The sequence below is a fragment of the Gymnoscopelus microlampas genome (genome assembly GCF_963454915.1).
Source record: "Gymnoscopelus microlampas genome assembly, chromosome: 5".
Classification (NCBI taxonomy): Eukaryota; Metazoa; Chordata; class Actinopteri; order Myctophiformes; family Myctophidae; genus Gymnoscopelus; species Gymnoscopelus microlampas.
The window spans coordinates 57698261-57704260 of record NC_139942.1 but is presented as its reverse complement, the minus strand read 5'-3'; positions in this window follow the sequence as shown (position 1 = coordinate 57704260).

The following is a 6000-nucleotide window of genomic DNA, read 5'->3' as shown; positions in this document are numbered from 1 at the left end:
CTGTCAGTAATCAACACTAATATAAACCATCTACACCTGTGTGGAGTCACAAAGCTCCACACTTTATACTTTGGCTTTTCAAAAATATCAGATATGCAAGCTCACAGCGCGTCACTTCGTGTCACGCTGTGAGCTTGTACATTGCACATTTTTTAAATGTTTTGAAAAATCTCGAAAATGTTTGGAAAAGTTTGAATAATGTTGAATTTCTTAACATAAATATTCTCTTCTGGGGGTCCCTGGCACAAAATATGTACAGATGGGGGTCCGTGGGCAAATGCATTTGGGGGTCCTTGACATGAAAACGTTTGAGAACAACTGATATAGATCCATAATATTATTCAGACACATGTAGTGTCTGCTGATGGCCACTAGATGTCATGGACAGAGTTTTCCAGTCTGTCCATGACAAGTCACTGTTTTTTGTTACTAAATAAGTAACTAAGAACATTTACTCAAGTACTGTACTTAAGTACAATTTTGAGGTATTTTTACTTTACTGGAGTATTTCCAATTGTCTATACTTTTACTTCTACACCACTACACCTCAGTTACTTTGCAGACATAAATTATATTTTAAAACCCTATTTTATACATAGGCTAGTTTCAAACATTTTTGGGGTACTTTAAGTACATTTTGGTACCAATACTTTTGTACTTTTGCTCAAGTACATTTTTAATTCCGGACTTTTACTTGTAGGAGTATTTCCACAATGTAGTATTAATACTTTTACCTAAGTAAGAAATGTGAGTACTTTTTCCACCACTGGCACAGACATCAAACAGTGAGGTGGGGGGGAGTGCAGTTCAGGAAGTGACCTCACCTGATTGTCATCGTTACCTTTTGGTTACATAAAAGTTCAAGCGGGTATCATTTATTTTGTCATAACCCCCACTTTTACTGTGTGGAAAGTTAAACAACGCCCCCACTGTACTGAGTACATCCATGAGTATACAGCCCCCCGCCCCCACTGTACTGAGTACATCCATGAGTATACAGCCCCCCGCCCCCACTGCACTGAGTACATCCATGAGTATACAGCCCCCCACCCGCACTGTACTGAGTACATCCATGAGTATACAGCCCCCCGCCCCCACTGTACTGAGTACATCCATGAGTATACAGCCCCCCGCCCCCACTGTACTGAGTACATCCATGAGTATACAGCCCCCCGCCCGCACTGTACTGAGTACATCCATGAGTATTGGCTAAGGTGCCGGTCTAGGCTGGACTTGAACCTGTGGCCTTGCTTGCAGAGACGGGAATCGAACCTGTGGCCCCAGTCGCCATGTGGCTTTCTGTGCCAAAGCTCTACAAAGTTCTACCGTGGTACGCTGTATGCGTAGTATGCCCTGTAGATTTTTTTACGTCGCCAACGTACAGTATACCTTCAAAAACTGTTCAAAACAGCGTATCTGAAACGTTGATACGGTCTGATACGCTACTGCCCAGGAGTTTCCTCCGAGGTGGAAAGACTGGTGAAGCCAGGTTAGCCCAGGAGTGGCTGGGAGGCAGCAAGAATGTGGGCTAACTCTGTTGATGGCTTATCATGTGTGAAGCTATTGTTCTTATAATAATAATAATAATACATCAGACTTATATAGCGCTTTTCTGGTACCCAAAGTCGCTTTACAAAACAGCTTAAAAATAACCTTCTTGAGGTGATAAGTAATGGCTGCGACGGAATTCACACATTAACTCAACGACGCGAATACTAATGAAGTACTCTAATCAGGCAGTGTATTTGGCGTATGCGCGTCATAGCACTAGCCTGGTAAACCCTCCCTCCGGAAATCTCATTTCCATTTGATTTCACTCCTGAAATCAAATGGAAATGAGATTTCCGGAGGGAGGGTTTACCAGGCTATCATAGCACAGCATGAAGGCAATGAAATGTTGGTTTTAGTTCAGTCTGCTCCCACTCGTGGAAACGAAGATGGGACCATGACCACGCCAAAAAAAGAAGCAGTTCTTTTAAAGCGATCTGTTTAAGAGTTGCAGCCCCGGCTTGTAAGCGTCCCCTCACCCCATCTGATGCCTCTCGCATCTTGCGTATATAAGCATATTGCGTGTGGGCTACACACGCGCGCAAAGCGCGCGTGCAAAATTTTCACATTCAATGTTTTTGTGGGCCAAAATGCAATTTTTTTACGTTTAATTGATTATAGACGCGCGCATGCTGTGCGCGTGGGAGGCAGGGAATAATCATAGTATACCTTGCAAAAAAAATCTAGAACACACCACTGCCAAAGCCCACAGAGGTGTCCACCAACTATCATCTGCTCTATGGCTCCTCCACACATTAAGTGTGGTTTCTGGAGGTTTGTGTTCAAAACATGCTTCAGAGTAAAGCAGGAGGATTTGAAAACACAAACTTCAGATCATGTACAGTAGACAGGGTTGCTGTTTATTAATTGATGGTGGAGATATGGAGATAAAACAGATTAATAAAAAATACAATACGACATATAGAGAGAATAAACAGAAATTCCAATATTCAACATGTATCAATATATTCATGTTTTAATAACAGATTATGTTTATGTAATTGACTCAGACTTGTAGATAATAACCAACAAACAACTTAGAGACATTTTAAACAGCCAAAACAGGACAGTTTATATATATATATATATATATATATATATATATATATATATATATATATATATATATATATATATATATATATATATATATATATATATGTATATGTATATATATATATATATATATATATATATATATATATATATATACATATATATATATATATATAGTTTATTTGGTTCTTGTGTTTTAAACACAGTCAAAGGTTCATGTGTTTTGTTGTAAGAGTGTGTTGTGGTCTTCAGGATACTTAAGGGACCACAGTACCCATGTACCTGTACCATCTACACCATTGGTTCTCAAAGTGGGGTCCGGGGACCCCCAGGGGTACTTGAGGGAGTTCCAGGGGGTCCCCAGCTAAATGATAGATTAGGCACCAAATGGACCCTTATGGGTCTGTAACTCTGAGAGTGTACAAATGGAACCAAATGGACCCTAACGGGTCCATTTGGTTCCATTTGTACACTCTCAGAGTTAAATTAACATTGATCTTACTATTTCAATTGGGGTCCCAGTGATATAAATGCCATTAAATGGGGTCCGTCCTACTCCTAATGCATGTCAAACTGGGGTTCCTTGAAATTAAAATGGTTGAGAATCACTGCTAGAGCCATAAAAATCTTCTCTTATGGGGGTCCCTGGCTTACCTTTTCAAATGGGGGTCCGCGGGCTAATAAGTGTCAATTTGGGGGTCCTTGACATGGAAAAGTTTGAGAACCACTGATCTACACAGTAGGCCTACCCATGTGAAAATAGCGATCTACAAGCTACAAGCTCACAACGCCTCGCAGTGCGAGGCGTTGTGAGCTTGCAGTTCGGCTATTTTCACAACGTTTATCTGTTATCAAATGTGATTTATTTTTTTTTGGGGGGGGGGGTCACGGCCTGAAATGTTTGTGAACCCTTTGCTCTAGTAAATACCCTTATCACCTACGCTGCTATCAGGGTGAAAATGTCACTGAGTGTGACCACTACACACTATCTATCTGAGGTCACAACCCCAGAAGAGAACGCAGTGCTCACTAACAGGTCAGCTTAGGTCAGGCCTGGAAATAAACAATGATTTACAAGCTTAGCTCTCATTCATATTCTGTGCAAGGAATTAAACAGTATAAGGCCTGTCTTAAGTGACTATTTAAGTATGTATCCTATGCAGCTTGGGCCACAAAATCAGGCTCTATCGTAGTATGACCACGATGAAAAAGTCCATGCCACTCGCCTATGCTAGCAGAAGTTCTAGAAATGAAAGATGTATGTGTACTAGACCAGTGGTTCTCAACCCGTGGTCCGGGGACCACCAGTGGTCCTTGAGGGTGTTCCAGGGGGTCCCCAGTCAAATGAATAGTATAGGAACCAAATTGACCCTTGCGTGTGTCTGTAACTCTGAGAGTGTACACATGGAACCAAATGGATCGTGACGGGTCCATTTGGTTCCATTTGTACACTCTCAGAGTTAAATGAACACCAATGATGATGATGCAGTGTAGATTGGGACCCCCAAGAAATCTAAATTGGATGAGTCCCTGGCATATCTTTTCAAATGGGGGTCTGTGGGCTAATATGTGTCAATTTGGGGGTCCTCGGCGGAAAAAAAGGTTGAAATCCACTGTACTAGTCCATAGAAAGTAACACTACAGTAAAGAACCTGTGGGTTATTATTGATTCTGAATTGAATTTTGATACACACATTAATCATGTTAACAAGATTGCCTTCTTTCATTTGAGAATTATTGTGCAAATCGTTGGACGATGCAAAAACGTTGATCCGCACTTTTGTTTTCTCTCGGCTTGATTACTGCAACGCACTCTACTCTGGCCTGCCAAAGAAAACAACTGACAGATTACAACTTGTTCAAAATGCGGCAGCCAGAGTTTTAACTAAAACTAAGATGAGAGAACATATCACTCAGTTTTAGCTTCAATACACTGGCTCCCAGACACGAGGTTGACCGGATGGTGTGAGAATGAGAGATGCTGTAGAGCAGAGGTCTTCAACAGGGGGTCCGGGACCCCTAGGGGGTCCTCAGAGTTACTACAGGGGGTCCGCCAAATCTTTGTGTGATTTTTACATTAACCGCTTCAACCAAGCGTCCCTATTCTGAGGCGAACTTTAGCCAAAAATAGCAGATCTACAAGCACACAACGCCTCGCGCTGCGAGGCGTTGTGCGCTTGTAGTTCTGCTATTTTCGGCAAAGTGGTTTGGTGTAGGGGGAAAAAAGAGCAGACTAAGTACAGAGTGAAAGCTCAGGTTTGCTAAGTCTTGTTTAAGTGCATGGTTAAATGTCTGGAAACACACATTAACATGAATCCAACATGATAGTGCTGTGAAACAAGTTTATGAAGCTGCCGATGAAATCTATGGGAAAAAAAAAATATTTTATACAATATACAATGGGGGTCCCCGCTTTATCTCACTCTCAGCCAAGGGGTCCTTGGCCTGAAAACGTTGAAGACCCCTGCTGTAGAGAGAGGCTGTGTGTGTGTGTGTGTGTGTGTGTGTGTGTGTGTGTGTGTGTGTGTGTGTGTGTGTGTGTGTGTGTGTGTGTGTGTGTGTGTGTGTGTGTGTGTGTGTGTGTGTGTGTGTGTGTCAGGGTGAGTCAAGGCAGAGGTATTTCCGAGGAGGGGGATTCCTGGCACCAGTCCCAAAAAGTCACATTCTGTGGACCTTGGAGGAGAAGGTAGAGATAGGGACGCAGAGAGGCAGCCAAGACGTCAAGAGAACTGTCATGGAATCAGAAGTGGTGTGAGTAATTAGCACACTGAGAGAGAGAGTGTGTGTGTGTGTGTGTGTGTGTGTGTGTGTGTGTGTGTGTGTGTGTGTGTGTGTGTGTGTGTGTGTGTGTGTGTGTGTGTGTGTGAGTGTGAGTGTGAGTGTGAGCGTGTGCGTGTGTGTGAGAACAGGTCATTGGCCATGGCCTTGTAGGGCAGGATCATCAGAGCATATAAAGTGGATCCCAGGCAGATCCCCGAGCAGGGATCAAGCAGCTGGACACTCATCACCTTGACCTTTACTGTAAGTTTGAAACAATCCTGTGTTTATTCTCACAAGCTCACGATGCGTCGCGATGGGGCATTCTGCATAATGAGTACTTTCTACTTTTGGTACTTTAAGTACACTTTGATACCAATACTTTTGTACTTTCATTTCAATTCCAGACTTTTACTTGTAACAGAGTATTTCTACATTGCAGTATTGATACTTTTACTTAAGTAAAACATGTTGTGAGTACTTTTTCCACCACTGACTACATTGCAAACCCTAATCTTGATCTTCTATCTCTGCAGGTGGATCCATCAGAAGCAGCAGAATTTGAGATCATCTCCTGACGGAGTCGAACCCCTTGGTAAGATCTTCATGGCAAATTCTATTTTTAAGAAGCATCATGTT